The sequence below is a fragment of the Wyeomyia smithii genome, chromosome 3, assembly GCF_029784165.1.
Source record: "Wyeomyia smithii strain HCP4-BCI-WySm-NY-G18 chromosome 3, ASM2978416v1, whole genome shotgun sequence".
Taxonomy (NCBI): domain Eukaryota; kingdom Metazoa; phylum Arthropoda; class Insecta; order Diptera; family Culicidae; genus Wyeomyia; species Wyeomyia smithii.
Genome location: NC_073696.1, coordinates 62,164,241 through 62,183,764, shown reverse-complemented (window position 1 = coordinate 62,183,764; position 19,524 = coordinate 62,164,241). Strand labels below are relative to the sequence as shown.

Here is a 19,524-nt window from a genome sequence, read left to right as displayed (position 1 = left end):
CGAGTCCAGCAAGAGCCTACTGCCCGGCATTCGAGTGATACTCGTCGATCTATTTTGAAACATCCACTCACCGATGCATTCTAACTGGAAAAGCGACATTCATTTGCATCTGACCCACTTCGATGAAGTGCGGCTGGCGTTAGAAGCAGGTTTTGGCTGCTGCATTGGCAGATGATTGCCATATCTGAGTAGGGTAACGGGGGTATTTTGGCTCACATGCATATTTTGGCCCACCCGGTAACATTTTACGCATTTTTTCTGATAAATTCAATGAATTTTAGAAACCTATGCATGCAACATTGAATAACACACCTAAGAGTCATACTACACTATAATTTTCGGCAAAAAACTGGCTCTAGGTAGTGTTATTTTGGAATTAGTTCATACATATTCAAAGTCATGGCTGAGTCAACCCAAAGTCAAGAGGAAGTGGTAATATATAAGTCAACGTCCGGAAGCTATTGTAACAAATTTGTATGCTTTTAAAACATTTCGTTGTTGTAGTAACATCAATAAAATATCAAAGAAACAGTTTGTATACTCTAACATGTTGGAAAAAGTTGAAAAAGTGGTTAAATGCATGGCCGAAATATGTTTGCCTCTTTCTGAAGCCAACATATTTTGGCCATGCCAAGTTTTACCATCTCTTCGATTACCGTTCGACCGTTGCACGTGAACAAATAAGCAGCTTGTGACAATTTACAGGTAATTACTACGCAATTTATCACATTTAACGACATGAAATTGGATGAGAATACCTGTTAAACCGCTATAAGCCAAATCATTTTATTTTTAGATGCCTAAAGTTTACAAAAATTCCCAGCAGAAGGATTTTCTCCTCAAACCCACTATTTTTGCTCTAAAAATACCGATGATGATCTTAAATATAATTAATCCGAACTATTTCCATACACGTCTGTAGATATAAAGGTGGGCCAAATTAAAAATTTGGTGGACCAAAATATGTTTTTAGTACTTCGTAGAAATTTTGATATTTCTAGGATATTTTTCAATATATTGCATTGTTAAACGGTGTATATTAAAATAGACACTTTGTTTTTAACAATGGTATAATAGAGTAGGTATTTATGTTGTAAAGTTGTGTTTGTTTTTAATGAACTGTGAGAACACTTCCCAAAGCTGGCCAAAATACCCCCGTTATCCTATACTTCGGTTTGATATAGCCAATTGTAGGCCAGGCCTTTCTGAGACTTTAATATAGCTATTCTTCAAATGTGAACGTATAACTTGTGGGAAGCTTAAAGCTGATTCATTAGCAAGCTAAATCCGCACTGTCATAGAAAAAGCTTCCACGAATTATTATTATTGCTCAACTTAGCAGTGTCGACATATCAGCGGAAATCTTCAAAATCAATTCCACCACCAACACTGCAGCAATGATGCAGAAGCTAACATTTTCACGTGTGACTCTCCCATATGATATATCTTGCCGGCTTATGTTCCACAGTAGGCAGGTTGATGTAGGTTGCGTGGTCCGTGTGCAAGGACACAGCCATCATCACCTACATTTCCCAGTACGACAGATTGGAATCGGTGATGAGTTGAAGCAATCAAGCTCAGCATTTCCCAATTGCTGCGCCCGAGTGGCATCTGCTAATGGCACCCGCTGACATCCGAAAGTGCGCGAATCGAGAAACTGGCAGAAGTCGTCCCACCCAACCAGCGCTTCGAGCAGGCTTAGGCTAGTGTACAGCTGATTATTGACAGAGAATCTAATTTGCATATGATTTCGGTAGACCGGTGTCGACAAAATGATTGAATGGGTTGGAACCACTGTGGATCTCCGGTTGGCACCTACTCTCCTGCCTGTTGATGTTTCCTCGTGTGTGGTTCCGCCGGCAAAAGCTCCGAAACCGGTTGGCGAGAGCCAGTTTTGTAAAATCCTACCACGACAGTATCATCGTGACTCGACACTGACAGATGCTCGCGTAATGTAAACCCGTGTAAACTGCACTCCGTGTGCTCTCGAGCCTTGTGGGATGATGGCAATGGGCGTCTACGGATGTGATGCTTGCACAAAACCGATTCAGAATTAGCATTGAATAAAGTGCAGTCATGTGTGCAGAGTGTAGCAAAGGTTTGGTTTCCCAATTTGGAATAGGAAGGTCACGTGAATGCGGGAGGGATGGCGCTAGGGCAATAACTAACCAATAGGGCGCCAATCATCGTATGGAAAAAAAGTGACCAGAAAATTTAAAAAAAAAACCCTATACAAAATGTTCACCTGCTCGAAAAAACACCCTGTGCAAAATTTCAGCTCAATCGGACTTAAAATGGGGTGGCGCAAAGCGATTGAAGTTTGGCTTTTTTGAAAACCGAAAAATCACCCAAGGGGAGGGGGCGTGAAATTTCGGTTTTCGAAAAAAATTTTTTGATGCCAAATGACTTAAAAACGCATGAAACGTCGAGAATTGGTGTCATCCGAAAAAAAATTTTTTTTGCCATAATTTACTCTCTGGGACTTGGCCGTTTTTTTCAATTGTGGAAGGCGGAGTCCAAATGTTTAGAATTTATCTTTTGAAATTGATCACTGATCTCTCGAAATAGCTGGTATAATGATATACACTATAACTAGCATCGAATACATTATGTTTCATTAGGGTGGTACATTTATTCGACTTAGGGTGGTTCATAATATTGTGTAAAAATGAGTATAAAATGAAAAAAATCACTTTTCACTGAATACCAATAGAAAAATTCCTGAAAATATAATATTTGTTATATCATTGTCGTTAGGGTGGCAATGCTGAATTGGAAAAATTATAAGTAAAATGGCAAAATATTACAAAACAAATTTACAAAATGTATCGAACTACTCTGTGCAAAAAAAAGCTTATCTCAACCAAAATTAAGATTGTGTCTCGTGGAAAATGTTGAATGCTTTCATGTCATTTGCAAAATCACACACGGGAGATACATGGAATTTTAATATTTGAAAAATGTTTTCGATTCCAAGTGTCTTAAACTTTTAAATGAAACGGTTGTAACTGATGGAATATGTTATATTACTTTGTTTGAAAAATCTACTCTCTAAAACACTTGCACTCGTCTTTCGATTGTTGTACCAGACAATTTATTCGTTTTATTTACCACTATAATGTCTTTGCCAACACAGTGCTCTGGCTTATATAATCGGACAAAAGACTGTATCGATGTTATTCAGTGATAATGAGAGTATAGGGATCTCAATCAGATACGCAACACAATTGACTCGTTGTTTCTGGGTTTGCGTCGTTTTGACAGTTCGACCATACATTTTCTGTCAAGTTTACATCATCAGAACATGAACGTGCCCATTGGCTGAAACTTTGCATAGACGTTTTTATAGGCAAAAGATGCCATTTTGTGCTATTGGTTTAATTTATTGAAACACAACTCATTTTTGAAAAGCTATTGGAAAAAGCTATTTCGGATAGATATTGATTTTTTTTTATTCTTGCTTATTTTCCGTCGGTCTATTTCCGACACTGTTGTGGCCAATTACCGACGCCCAGGGAGGCGACTCCACACCCAGGTCCCTAACTCACGACCCGTTTATTAACGGACCGGCGCCAACGGCTTTACTTCCTCATGCGATGGAAGGCGTGATCCCAGAGATTTTTCGCCTCAGAAAACCTCCCGGTGTCGGCTAGGATTGAATCTAGACCAGTTGGGTTGGTTGTGAGTGGATCACGCCACCTCACAACCATCGACACCTATGTCGGCGGTGGGATTCGAACCCAGGCGTCGAGCGTGGTTGGCGGAGACGTTACCAACCACACTAGGCCCCCGCTGGATAGATATTGATGATTACAAAAATGTTTAGAGCCAACACGGTTCGTTTGAGCGGTGTGACATCTTCGGCAAAGTTGTAGAAAATAGTTTTGTTTTTCAAAAAAATATATATAAAAAAAAATAAAAACAAATTACTAAATTTTAAAAAAATAAAAGAAAGTTATAAATTAATTATCGAAAACAGCCCATTTAAAAAAACCGATTTTTTTTGTAAAAATTATGAAAGTTTGCCTGAACAACGAAACCGGCCATGGAGAAATCAGAAAAAAAGTTATATTTTTTAAATTTGTTTTCTTTTCACATGGTGAATTTTTTTTGGAGGAACGAAGTTATTATTTACAACTTTGCCAGATACACTATGCCAATCAAATAAACCGTTTTGACTGTAGAAATATTCTTGATTCTTCATAGAGTGTTGGAAATTGTTGAAATGGAAATTGAACTGTTGGAAATAAAAAATATGTCTACAGTCGAAACGGTATAGTGTTTTCGGCAAAGTTGTAGATAAAATTTTGTCCTTCCAAAAAAATATGCCCTTTAAAAAAAATAAGTGAAAATAATTTTTTTTTTCAAAAAAAAATTTTTTTTCAAAAAATTATAACTTATTTTTCTTGATTTCTATATGATCGGACTGGTTTCATTGTTTTGGTAATCTTTCGTAGGTTTTGTTGAAAAAAACAAGTTTTTAAAAATATAAGCCCTTTTGAATAATTAATTTTTAATCTTTCTTCAAAGTTTTGAATGAATAAATTTTTGAGTGTATTTTTTTCTGGAAAGACAGAATTATTATCTACAACTATGTCGAAGACGTTACACCGATCAAACGAACCGAAGTGCTTTTTTTTATTTTATACTCATTTTTCACAATGTTATGAACCACCCTATGCCGAATAAATGAACCACCCTAATGAAACATAATGTATTCGATGCTAATTATAGTGTATACAAGCTATTTCGAAAGACTAGTGATCAATTTCAAAAGATAAATTCTAAACATTTTGACTCCGCCTTCCACTACTGAAAAAACGACTAAGTCCCAGAGAGTAAATTTTTGCAAAAAAAAAATTTTTCCAGATGACACCAATTCTCGACGTTTCATGCGTTTTTAAGTCATTTGGCATCAAAAACAAAATTCCGAAAACCGAAATTTCACGTACCCCCCCCCCCCCCCTTGGGTGATTTTACGGTTTTCAAAAAAGCCAAACTTCAATCGCTTTGCGCCACCCCATTTTAAGTCCGATTGAGCTGAAATTTTGCACAGGGTGTTTTTTCGAGCAGGTGAACATTTTGTATAGGGCTTTTTTTGAAATTCGCGATGACCATTTTGGCTGGCACCCTACTAACCAAGATCTGGTTGAATTGTGTATGCAACATGCATCAGGGTTAGTTTAAGATGGCTAAAACAACAACAAACAATTCATAAGGGATTTTCGGAGATTTCAATGAGGTTCATACTGAAGACTCAGCATAGAAAGCGAATTTTTAGATCACAAACTTAGAATTTAATCAGCGATTATTAGGACCAATGACGATTAAAACACACACGTTCAAAAATGCACTCGCAAAAAAAAATTAGAAAAAAAGTTGGGGTTCGAGATTGGTTCCTTGCGGTACATTATAGCAGGGCGGTCTAAAATATACTTTCAGGGAACTGTTCTTCAGATTATTTTTAATAGAAGACTGGTCCTGGAAAACCAAAACGTGAGGTTTAGTTCCATATCTGCTAAGTTGCATCACGGTGTTATCACGAGGGAATATTATATAAATTATAAATTATGAACTCCGGTAATTTGTTACAGGAAGATATATAATTTAATCAAGATTTTATTCAACATGATCAAATCGAAAAGCTATGGTACAACAATCGACGCACTCGAACGAAAACGTGCACATTTGAAGCCGGTATTGCAATAATTTTCTGTGATTTCCCCGTCGCTGGACTAGCTGAATTTACAGCTATTACCGTTTCGAGTAAAAAGGCACATTTCTTCCGCTCGATGAAACGGTAATGCATAGTGTAAATATTTTATAGTTTTCCTTAGTACTGATGTCCCTTCCGCCCCCTAGCTTTTTTTCTCATTCCGTTTCGTTTATCAATATTACATCGTTGTATTTTTATAGTTCTGGTAGCGATGGCGCTCTGTGCCGCCCTCGGTATTGCACCAGAATATATGTGGTAATACCGAGGCGAAGAACGTAAATTCGACGGATGCAGACATATTTTTCCGGCTTAGCATGTACACACTTCGTTTTCCTCCGTTCGAGAAACTGGCTAAAAATCGATCGCTACGAGAGGTCCTTTTCACGCGCGCGCTTGGGCATTCGAAAATTTTTGTTACTGAAACTGCCGGAATGAAAGGGGAAGGGATGCAACTGTTTAAACATCACCATGAAGTCAACATGCAATGCCATGTGCAGAAGAAGGCACACTGACTGCACGAGCAAGGGTTTTATTAACCACTTTTGATTTATGTCATTGATTGCTATTTAGAGCTCTTTGCGAACTTACAGTTGCTCTTTCATCCTTTCTATATCCGTACAGCGGCAACACGATGTTTCATGGTAATGGATTAAGGGATTACGGATTATGGTTTTATTTTACTTATCACACATACCTACATCTTCGGTGACGTTTCGAGAATAAGATTTATGAACGTCGATGCCGAGCGTGGAGAGTTGAAGGATAAGCAGTTAAAATGGACAGCGGTCCCAATGCAAATGAAGTTCGTTGATAAATGAGGATTCGTTAGCCGTGCGGAAAAAAACCCTAATGTTGGATGTCGTTCGTCGTTTGATGAAGAAAAGTAATTTTGTGGATATTTTTCAACTGAGATCAACTTACTTTATTGTCATTTTGATTGCAATTTCCAGTCAGTGATTTTCTAGCTGAAAAAAAGATAGAGAAGAAAATGTTATTTTATTCTTTTGTCATATTAGTAGTTTAGCCAACAAAAGCTTCAGAGGTGTTTTTCGTGTATAATAATTGAGATGCCGATTCAATTTATGATGTATGGTAAAAATTACCGTCGTGGAGAATTATCTCAAATAGGAATTATTACATTTTTCTGGGTCTTTGAAACTGTGATGTTTTGTCCGATTTGGAGAAAATTTTTGGCTGAGTTGCTCGACAATTATTATTATTATTATTATTTTTTGATTATGGACGCTTTAACCTTAAGGGTCATTCGCCTCTTAACCCTTTGGCAATTATAATTTCATTGGATACAAGTTTCTATAGAAAACAAGTATTATTTTGCATAGAGAGAATATTGAAGACTGACTTTTGTGATATCAAATATGGGAGTTAGATATGTTTGGTACAATTTTAGCGTTGAGAAAAATTTTCAATGAAGTGGTTACTCATTTTGCCATAGTCTGCTCTTATTTAAGCCGTAAATCAAAACTTTGCGTCTCCAGTCGGCGGTTTTGTTTTCATTGAACGATTCAACACTCATTATTCTGTTCTTCTGAAATAATCAGTATGTTTATTACGTTGTCAGTAGTAATTCAGGCTGGTAATCCGTTCGGATTATAATCCATCAGGGCGGTGAAAATGAAATTTAACGTGAATGCTCAGTAAGTTTGACACAGAATATTTTTTAATTCTGATGCATTTAAAGTGCATTTCTTTATGTTTTATAATCACAGAATTCGCACGCTGGGATACAAATAAGGAGTTGGTTTTATATTAGTCATTGGTGAATGGGTTAAACTTTAGTATAATCTGTGTCCGTTTTTGTCTTCTTCCGTCGCGATGAAGAATAGTTATTCGTTAGAAATTAAGACGTAGTTATTAAGCACATAATCATGAGCCCATTAGATTGTGTGTTCATTTCCAAACAATTACGTGCCTTTTTTTCGATTAGCAAACCAAAACTGAAAGTATGTCTGTTTACTTTGGTGCGCTAGATTTCAATTCCATATATAACAAGTCATCTTAGTAGAATCAGACGTTTCGATGTCAGAGTGACCTTTACGTATAGATTTATTCTCAGGCTTTCTTCCATTCCCCTACTTGATCCTTCCCTCACGCTTAATCAAAAAAAAGTCACACACAGTTGAATGAACCCCTCCAGGCAGATACAATTGTCGATACTTGGCAGGGTAACTAACAAGGCTCGATAAAAAGTACAGCAGAGTCTATATTATGGTGCCAATCACTTATATGTGACAAAAAGTAATCAGCAAATTAAGAAAAAAGTAACCTATACAAAATGTTCACCTACCCAAAAAAAAACCCCTGTGCAAAATTTTAGCTCGATCGGGTTTAAAAAGGGGTGGCACAAAGCGATTGAAGTTTGACCTTGAAAAATTCGAAAAAATCACCAAAATCATGAATTTTTTCTTCAGATCAGGGCCGGCGTCACACTATTTTCCCGTGTGGGTAGTAAGAAATAGGGAAGGTTCATTGGCAATTAACCGGAACAATCGCTATGGCGGACGAAAACATGAGTGTTGGCATAATTTTAAGTTCTTCTTCGTTTTATTTATCCATTTTCGTGACAAAATCGTTAGAGTAGATTTTACGCTTCGTTTCATCTCCTTCAACGATCGCTTCGAGTAGTAAACTGACGGCAGATCCTGCCAGCACACCGCATTTTCGCCCTTATGGTATTCCTTGATGTACGACGCTTTTTCCGGCCGGCATTTCGTATTATAAATTTCCCCGTTCACCGCCAGTCCGGAGCGAAAGAAGAGCGGCTTCGACATTCCTTCATTGTCCCCCTGATTGTCAGCCACTTTTTTGGGGAACTTGGTGTGTCAAATGAACTTCACCTCGGAGCTCACTTCTTTCGTGGAGAAAGTGAAATACGGAGTGCCCTGCCAGTCGTTGCCATCTATGTTCAGAAGGTAATTTTCACAGTTTGCCCGGTGGCACTAACCTCCCGACCAAGTGCACGCAGCGATGTAGCCACTTTTCCTTCGGTCGTCCTCTTCAGCATCCTTTGGAGCTTCTTATCATTTAGGATCGTCGGTCGTTCGGAACAGGGTTTTTTTTTTTCGATGCTTTGGTTGTTATCCAATAACTAGTACCAAGATGTTGTAGATGCCGAAACGGGCGTATCCTGCGTCCACGATATCCGTTTTTGACGCGGCGGGGTACCGTTCTTTGTACACTGTTTCCGCCATCACGTTTAGAGTTCGAGTTAAATTTTGATTGATGCTGCATGGGAAGCTTCGTAGGTAAACCCATGAAAAAATCGACAATTTTTGTGCATTTTATTTACAGTAAAGTTCTTTTTTACACGATTTTACGTACCGTGCAAAAAGAAACCGTGTAAAAAAAACCGCGTTATTTGGAAAAACGTCGTAAAAACAAACCGCGTTATTTGGAAAAACGTCGTAAAAAAGAACCGTGTAAAATAAATCCGTGTAAAAATGAAACTGTGTAAAAACCAGTCTGTTACCGTTACTGTTACTTACTGTAACAATTTTACGCGAAGACAAAAATCGTGCTAAAAAAAACTGTGTAAAATAAAACCGCGTTATTTGAGAAAACGACTTGAAAAAACAATCGTGTTATTCTGAAAATCGTCGTAAAAAAGAATCGTGTAAAATAAAACCGTGTAAAAAAAGACTTTACTGTACTGCAAACGTTAAAGCTCAACAGTTTTGTCTCCTCGATAAAAATTTAAACTTAATCGGACTTCTGGTAAGGCTTCACTCACAGTAGTGAAAGTCCCACTTTTTTGGCCAATAAAAAAAAGCACAAGAGCAGCTCTTAAAGTTTTCCGAATTGAAATTTTGTTTGATAGCAAATCACTTAGATCCATCATAAAGCGGTCGCTCGCACATGTGCGCGGCAATTTTAAATTTCGGACATAGAAAACATCACATTTGTTTAGCTATTTTTCAAGTCACTGTTTTGCCTTTCTCCTAGAAAGGTATAGCAATCACTTGCAAAACCGAAAGTATAAAAGTACTCCAAAAGGCCGAATGGCATATATCACTCGACTCAGCTCAACGAGCTGAGCATTTTCTGTATATGTGTAGGTGTGTGTGTGTGTGTGTGTATGTGTGTGTAGATTTTTATTCTCACTCACTTTTCTCAGGGATGGCTGGACCGATTTTCATTAAATTAATTGCAAATGAAAGGTCTTGTTGTCCCATAAGACCCAATTGAGTTTTATTCTAATCGGATTTTTAGTTTAGAAGTTATGTATCAAAATGTAAAAATCATGAAACATAATTATCTCGAAAACTACACAACCGATTTGAACAAAATTGGTTTCAAATGAACGGGCTACCTGAAAAACCCCTAACTTTAGAATTTTATAAAGATTGAACATGTGGTTCAAATGTTATGAAAAGAAACGTGTTCTGAAGACTGTTTAATCTCACTCATGTTTCTCAGAGATGGCTGGACCCATCTTAATAAAATTAGTGTCAAATGGAAGACCTAGTTGCCCCATAAGACCCTATTGGTTTGTTTTGCAATCGGACTATTACTTTGCCTGTTATGTTTAAAATTGTGGAATCCATCTATGAAAAGGAACATATTCCGAAGACTACTTGAACTCACTAACTTTTCTCAGAGATGGCTGACCTGATTTCCACAAAATTAGAGTCAAATAGTTAGTCTAGTTGCCTCATAACACCCAATTGAATTTAACTGTAATTGAACTGTAATTTCGTATGTGAAGTACCGAGATGTGAAAATCACGAAACTTCATTATCTCAGAAACTACACAACCGATTTGATCAATATTATTATCAGATGAGCGGGCTAGTTAATATTCCGGAAATACCCATATTGGGTACTATTTGGTCGTTTGTCGTTGTTTTTCCGAAACCGGAAGTTGCCGTTTTGGATTCCATAAAGGCATTTGGAGACAATTTCTGAATTTTGAAAGTCAAACTGGTTAAAGAAACATCCATATTGGATGGAATTTGGTCATTTTCAGCTGTTTTTCAGAAACCGGAAGTCGCCATCTTAGAATTCAAAATGATATCTGTGGTTGATTTTAGCTCCTGTGTATCTTTCTTGATCTGGTTATTATTATATTGGATGGAAATCGGCCATTTTTGGCTGTTTCCAGAAACCGGAAGTTGCCATCTTACAATCCAAAATGTTGCCTGAGGTCGATTACGGAACTTATTTGTTACCGCTAAAACATTCACCTGCCAAATATGGTTCCATTTTGTTGATTAATTCACGAGATGTGCAGAAATTTGTGCAGAAACATGTGCTTCCAGAAGAGGGAGGGGAGTGGAACCATTATGGACATATTTGTCACCTCTGAAAACATTCACATACCAAATTTGGTTGTATTTTCTTGATTGGATCTTGATTGATCTTGTGCGAAATTTGTGTTTTATTTGTATGGGATCCCTCCCTTATAAAAGAGGGAGGGGTGTCAAACCATTGTGCACATATTTTTTACCTCTAAAAACATTCACCTGCCAAATTTGGTTCCATTTATTTGGTTAGCTCTCGAGATGTGCACAAGTTTGTGTTCCATTTGTATGGACCCGCTCCCTTCCAGAAAAGGGAGGGGCGTCCAACTATTATGGACATATTCGTTACCCCTTAAAACATCCACATTCCAAATTCGGTTTAATTTACTTGGCTTGTTCTTGAGTTGTGCAGAAATTAATGTTCAATTTGTATGGGACCCTTTCCTTCCAGAAGAGGGAGGGGTCTCAAACTATCATGGGAACCTTTATCGGCACCAAAAATCCCTACATACAATTTTTCACGACGAATGGTTCAGAAGTTTTCGAGCCTATATGTATCATACAGACAGACAGACCGGACTGCATTTTTATATGTGTAGATTACAACATCAATATTTTAGAACTTAAAGAGTGGATATACATTTATTGGATTAAAGCGTTCATGTAAATCTATTTTTACAAATAAAAGTTTGAATGAGAAAGGCTGGGTCTGACCGATATTTTTTACCCATACTACCCACATCAACCGCCGGGCCTGTTTCAAATAATACCAGATCTCGTCGTTTCATGTATTTTTAAGCCATCTGGCCCAAAAAAAAATTAAAAATTCAAAAACCTAAATGCACCCTATTTTGTAGGGTCAATCTTGAGATTTTTGGAGGCCAAAATTCAATCGTTTTGCTAACCAATCGCCAACAAAGAGTTAAATTCCACGGACAAAACTCAAATCCCGTTATAATCACTTCTGGTCTGTCCACCAAGACTCTCACTTAGGATCGTTTCTTTTCATCTTATACGTTAACGACATTTCCTCTATTCGAAAAAAATGAAAGTGTTAATTTATGGCGACGATATGCAGCTCTTTTTGGAATGGAATAGAATGGAAATAAGAATTGTAGAAGACATCATTGTATTTTAGAATAAGGCACACATATTCTACACATTTAGATCTAGAACTAGAGCTAAATGTAAAAAACAAAAACAATATCGCACGCTAGCCTGGAGGGCTAATGCGGTCTCGATCAACTAGATTAGTTGAGAGAATTCGTTACCGATATTGTTTTCGGTACATTTTGTATGTTGTAGGATAAGTACAACGATACACCGTGCCCCAGTGCTGATTCGAGAAAATTTCCAACTCGAAAAGATCCTCGACCTGATCGGGGATCGAACCCGATGTCACAACCGTGTGGGAGAGCTAAAATAATCTTGAATTAGCAGAAATATATGAGATGAATTTCTACAATTCCTAAATTTTAACTGTATGTATTTTGATCTGTTTTCACTGCCTTGAAGAAAATCTAAAGTTGCCAAATCAGTTTCTGTTAATACGAAAAAATCATACTGAAAATGTTGAATTATTCCAACATAATTGACATAAATCTACAGCACTGTAGTGGTTGCCTAGGTTACCAATTTTTCACGTAAACAGCTACAGCGGATATCTGGGTAACCTACTACGACGGGCTGCGGCTAATGAGATGAATAATGGAGCAGTTCCTCTACTTAAATTTATGCAAAATTTCTACAACTTCGCAATCGAATCATGTTTGCCATCAATTATTACTGCACGAATAATACAAAATTCGGACCTCTGCATCGCATGATGGCCATTTACAATCAATACTGCGAAACCATTGACTCTACAATATCTCGGCATGAACTTAAACACTTTTTAGCTCAATACGCAATCGCACCGCTTATTAAATGAAAAATATTTTTTAAGTAAACATTGTATAAGAATATTTTATATTGTCTACTTCTTGACGAAAAAAAAAACATAAATAAACAAATAGGGTTTCGAACGTCTTCGTCAGTGGTTTTCTTCGGCAGTTTTACTGCAGCAATCTTATGCAAAAGGGGGCCGAAGAAAACCACTGACGAAGACGTTCGATACCCTAAATAAATATACAAATGGTTTTTTTGTGCAACTTAAAGTAAAGTACATATTCGTTCAGCTGAGGTGAACGTTTCGTCATTTCAACTGGTTTTTGTAAAATTCAATGTTGTTTTTATATATATATAAAAATCTTACTTAAGATTCCATTGTATCCATTCCATTGTATAAGCATTTATGAGTAACTTTGGCAACCTCCTTTCCCCATGATCCATCAGAAACTACATGCACTCTAATTAAAGTAATATAAATCTAATTAAAGTAATATAAATCTAATTAAAGTAATATATATCTAATTAAAGTAATATAACATAGGAGTCTCCTCAAGCGCCTAAATAATAAATAATTAAAAAAATCACAAGAGTGTTAAATTACATCCGGTTACAGCTAAACTAGTTTCGGTAAATTCAATATAAAAATATATTTATGTAAGCTGACCTTAATTAGTTTTGAATTCATGATTCTACTACGCTGTGATCATTTGTACAATATTGTACAATATTGTACAATATATTATTTTATGTTATTTTGCCTACTTTTACGTAAAACACGTTTTCGATATATTTTATCATGGTGATAGAAAAAAATCACAGGAGGGTTGTATGCAAAGCCACGACCGCAAGGTTGAAGTAGAATACTTTTACAAGAAAGATAACCCGGCTGCTTGCGTGGCAGTCATTTTTTCTAGTAAATAAACGTTGACCGTTCATTGGCAGTATTGTAATTTATATTAATACGACATCATCAAACAGGAACGGAACGATGGCTACAGTTATGCAGAACGCGAATGACGGCGCGATGCGATTCGCCTTACCGTGGTGAAATGTACAGCTCTTTTAACGGCGAAGTAGAGCTATACATTTCAACACATTTCATCTTGCCGAATCGCATCGCGCCGTCATTTTCGTTCTGCATAACCGTAACCAAACACTAAGCGGCGCAAACACGTAATAATAGTCAGAGTATGCATGTAGATGAAGATAATTAATTTTGGATTATAGCGCAAAACGAGAAAATGTTAACTCTTCAAATATTCATTGGTGTTCTTCAAATTTCAGTTGTTCATTTTAATATCTGATGAAATGTCTGTTTGATATCTGACGAAGGCTCTTACATAGGCCAAATAATGCATTCCCAATTTACTAAGTCTATAACTCTGTCGATCGTGCTTGGGAAAGCAATCACAATGACAATTTTCAATAGTACAATAGTTCGAATAATAAAATTGCAATTTCTTGCATTTGGTAGGAATCTTAGAAGATTTTCTAATCGATTGCTGCAAACACGAAGAAAATCCATCGAAAATTAACCGATTTGGAATTATTAGCATTTGAAATTGGACATATTTCTCACTTTTTTCGGTTTTAGATTTTCATTTCACATTTCTATGTAGCCGAACTTCCTGAGAGAAGTATTCTACTTCAAAACAGTTATATGATGTACATGTTGTCGAAAAACTTGCCGAAAATGATTCTCTAGTTCCACTTCATTACTTGAAGAAAAAAATATTTGTTAAATTTATCTCATCTTCAACAGATATCATCAATTCTAAGAGCAACTCAAAAAAAGAATCAATTTTTCATCCATTTTACGCATTTTTAATCCATTAACACCTAGGTACGGAAACCGGTTACGACGGGCTGCTCATCCGCCACATTCACCACGTGCAACGCGTTACCCCATTTCATGCCCCTTATTTTTATGATTATTATCTTTATATTTATTGAAATCACCAGCGCATGTGGGAAAATTGGATGTCCTGATTGCGATGGACGCGAAGAGTGGCGATGTAAGCGCATCGTAAAATTTTGGTAGTTTTCTACCCATGGACGTTACAAAAAACAGGAACAGAGAAAAAACAATTGACGCGATGCTTTTAGCCAGCTTACTACCAATGTTGGTTTTGGTGGTTAAAAAAGCCAGTGTTATTTATACACCTTACAGTAAAGACCCAACAATCAACTAGCCGTTAACGTAAACAAAACAAAATTTTCAAGTGTTTCTTGCTATTTTTTCAGAATAATGAATTTTATATTTAGAATCTTTCTTTAAACTATTGACATTTTATGGAAAATTCCACTGCTTTCACCACTGTGAAAGATACACAACCAGTGTGAATATCCAGGATTACGTTGTGGTAGAATATCTTTTTCATACCACAACCATCCCTTTTCCCCCATTACCAACTCATTTGGAACGATTTATCTGTCCGATGCTTTAGTAGTACGACTGTTGGTGGTTATGATGGTATTTTAGGATAAATTGACATTGATAGAACGCTTCTTGAAATGCGGATGTGCGTGTAAAGCTTGGCTGTAAAATAATTTCACAGCACGATGTCTGTGTTCGAGAGTGTGGGTGTGCGTTTTTGTACTCAGTAAATATAAACATTTGTTTTACGGTCCCTGTTGGTCAATTTTCTCCTGTCATAGCACTGATGCCAGATTACACGATTTTCCAGTAAATCGGGCGAAGTTTTTCCACCACAAATAAGAGTCAATGGTGACCATATTGAATTAAAAATAAAATCGGGTTTACTCCAAATTACGCAAAAACTCTGGTAACACTGCTTCAATGATACACATTCGGGGATCAAAATGTTGGGTTGAGTCCCCGTACAGACGGACAATCGGTGTATATTGATATAACTTTTGGGCGCTGGTATCACGCTCATTGACGGCTTCGAAGGATACGCCAGCCTAGCGTGGCGTGAAGAGTGATGGATCAGCAATAATAACCGGAGTGACGACAAACGCAACATCATGCGAGCGATATTTTTGCTTGCACATAATCAGGGCTATACATTTTATGCATTGTAATTAATGCAGAGCTTTATTATGTCATTGGTGTACGGTATTCATCAATCAATAGGAATTCTTTTCGATTATTCCAAAACGTCAATGCACAACGAAGCTCCTTCATCGCTATGATTAAATGGAGGTGCATGATTATCTGTAGAACCAATTTTACCATATGCTAGAATAGTGGAATGAAGAGAAACGAACGGGACCATTTTAGCAAACAAAATTCAGTAAGCCAGTACGAGCAACTATTCCTGGTACGAGTGATACAAGCTGTGCCGTGTCTGGCGGTTTCATATGACCACATTCGTTTTGGTATGTTTCACTTAATTGCTGTGCGAATTTGGCAGTACCTATTGCTTTCACCCCTTGTTGGCTGTAATTTATAGCGATGAGCAAACACAAAAGGCACACTAAACAACTATGGTTTGGTGAAATTGCACCGTCCATCAATTATTCAGAGGAAATTTGCGGGTGATTTTGGTTAGTTTCAATCAACGCAGTGAGTGATGGAATCTAAAATTAAGTAGTTTATTTCGATTTTGAATACCGAGCAAACTTAATATTATTTATGCAGGGGAAAATTTATTCCGACATTCGCTCAAAACCAGGCTGATAGCTAACAAATGAATGGACGTGAATACACAAACTCGAAACGAACGCGTTGTAAAATCTCTGGCATAATTATACGCACTTCACTGCTGAAGGATGCTACACATGCAACCGGGTCATTTTTTGCAATCTTCCAGCCGAACAATTACCGTAGCCCTACCAGAGCCCTTAGTACAAAAGAGGATACACATTAATGTTCCGCCGCTAGTTCCAGCTCCATCACAATTGACGTCATTTAAACCAACACACCTGAATGGCTCGATAATTATCGGTGTAGGGTGCTACAGTGTGCGCATTCATTGACTTTGGTTTCAGTTGATATATGCAGGTGCAGATTTTCCTTCAAGTGTGTATTCGACAAGTCTCATCCTTTTAACGCCATGCAGCGTTATTCAGCTGTGAAAAGCTGTACTCGTTGAGCCCACAGGTACGGTGTAGGGCTAATGGAAAATCGCAGTGCTCTTCTACCTCACGAGAGGGAGTTTTGTGCGGACTTGCGTTTAAGGGCCACTACCGGTTTAACCTCGAGTGTTTGTGGCGTATCCGTTTTCAAGCATGATTGTGAGTTTTTTGAGTTATACTTTTAATTGAATTTCCTATGTTTAGCCTAAGTTTCGCATTTCCCTTTTTTTTCAAATTTTTGCATATATTTTGTAAAATACAGGTTCACAGTTTGTATGTATATAGGTTCAATTAGAATATAAGTTCTCTACCCAATTTTAGACCACAAGATTTTGGTTTAAAGTTTGTTATAGATCAATAACAATTCCGGTAAGTTAACGTAGTTATAGCTCGTATATTCGAGAAGGTGGTATTGAATAAAATGTTCACTAAAATCAAATAAAAATTGCTATTTTGGCTGCCACCAAAAAGTTTTCGACTAGAATTAACTATTAGAATCAATTAACATCGTTGGAATACAATTATTCCTGAAAATGGTAAAATTGGAAAAATGCATTAAAACTCAATGATTTTTACGTAGCCTCACAAAAAAAAGTCCAGTAGCGTCAAATCACGTGATCTTGGTGGCCATCTGACCGGGTCAAAACAAGAGATGAATTGCTCATCTAATCTACTCTCTAAAATGTCTATTGTTTCGTGTGCCGTGTGGCATATTGCGCTGTTGAATCAATAATCAAGTTCAGATCTCTCAATTTGAGCAATAAAAAGTTACGGATCTTGGATCGATATCGTTCAACGTTCACCACTAGGCCGATTATAATGACCATAAAATGGCCGTAACAGGTGAAACACATTTTTTACGGAGCACAAATTTCGATAATAAATTTCTACGATTTTCAATCGTTATTCGTTTGTAAGTTTTTCCATGTTGAAATGACACAGTATACTGAACAATTCTGATTTTGGTTGTAGAAATATTCAAAACTTAGTGGAAAATGAACAATGAAATTTGAACATGTATTTTTTAATCCCTCAATATATATTAACTTATTGTTAATCTTGTTGAATTTGAATTTATTTGGAGAAACCTAGCATTCCAGCATTCAAGAAATTTGTTCAGTTTAAAAGTAATTTCCTTGTTCAAAAATACATTCCTCATCGCTTAAGTATTCGATATATTAAGAGAAGAGGTTTCGATTAAACTCCGACGGATCCAAATTGCCCTTCCTTCCTTTGAGCTTTGTCAATCACAAAATAATCCGGTACATTCGTCTAAAAATGATTCGATAAATGGTGAAACCGACCCAACATCGTTTGCTCAAGCAAACACAAAAAAAAATAAAATAAAATAAATGGCCAATGGTTCTATTTCGCGACAGCGTAATCAAACACTGTTCGTGCCAGGTCGGCTCACCTGTCTGGCCGTGGCACGGTGCAAGGCAGAAAGAGAACATCAGTTACCTTCCACTAAATGCACCGTCCAGGAGCAGCACAACCATCGCATGCGACCATAGCGATAAATTATAGAGAAGTTCGGGACGTGAAATTTTACGGCGATTAAAAAAACAGCTCCTGTCTGTTTCTTAAATTTTCATTTATCTATTGCTGCTTTTTTCATACTTCACTTTCTTCCATATTTTTTTTCTTGCGCTTTCAAATAAATAGATTCCGTTCGAATGACCGATTTGACTCTTGTTTTGAACCCGAGCGCTGCTTTCTTTTGATGCGCTACCGAACCGCTGCTATCGCAAACAGGTGCATGAAAGAAACTAAAAACTCAATCAAGGAAATGAGCTTCGGATTAGCACTGCAAGCGGAAGGTGTCATTTCGCTGACCGGAAAATTGGTTGATGGCGATTGTATAGCAATATCTGTGCTGCTGATGTCACCTGGGAGGAGTGGTCGCAACAGAAGATACGGAAAATATGGATTGGTTTGATAAGCTCAACAGACGCTTTCAGATTAATCATGACGGTAATACGAAACCTGCGATTGGTTTTTCTATAAATTTTATAGGAACGTTAAAATGCTTAATTTAAGTTTTTATTTTGCCAGGATCACTCATGGCCAACCAGCACAATGTTTAACGCAAAACACATTCCTATTCTAACCGGTTTTTAAATCTTATTAATGATGAACAGTATTGGTGTTGTCAGTGAATAATTCACTTTCCGTGTTGTTCTACAAACAAAAAACAACCATCGAGCAAAAAGGTAAACATTGCAAACATCCTGCAAGCGCCTAAGACCATTACCATCTAACGAATGCATGCATGCCCGGTCGAGTCGCATACGAGCCGGGTGATGTGATCAAAAGGCAGTATGCAGTTCGTGAAACCCTGTTAGAAAGCCACTTGAAAAGCCATCACCTCTAATCAAGCAGGAGTGGCCTCATCCATTCCGGTCGGATCGAACCCAAACTGGCTTATATATTATGGAAATGTAGACATAACATTCCGAGACGCCAAGCTACGGTTTGTGACTTGTTCTGTCGGATGACGACAACGACGACGATGATGATGATGTTATAGATGTTAAGCCTCCTACATATGTCCTGCTACTGAAACCGCTGTCAGATACGTAGTTGATTCAGCTCAACATTACTCTGCCAATTGGCTAT

General features: G+C 37.2%; 1 protein-coding gene and 1 long non-coding RNA gene across 3 annotated transcripts in view; one reads left to right on the top strand and one right to left on the bottom strand.

Annotated features, from left to right (window-relative positions):
* Window positions 1-19,524, top strand: part of LOC129732148 (rab3 GTPase-activating protein catalytic subunit) — a 335,897-nt gene that overhangs the window by 65,200 nt on the left and 251,173 nt on the right. The gene's annotated exons all lie outside the window — the stretch shown is intronic.
* LOC129732150 (uncharacterized) overlaps window positions 6,638-19,524 on the bottom strand; it is a 202,403-nt gene continuing 189,516 nt past the window's right edge. Inside the window, exon 4 of the long non-coding RNA XR_008729189.1 lies at window positions 6,638-6,681. This is a non-coding gene — a long non-coding RNA (uncharacterized LOC129732150). The remainder of the gene's footprint in view (window positions 6,682-19,524) is intronic.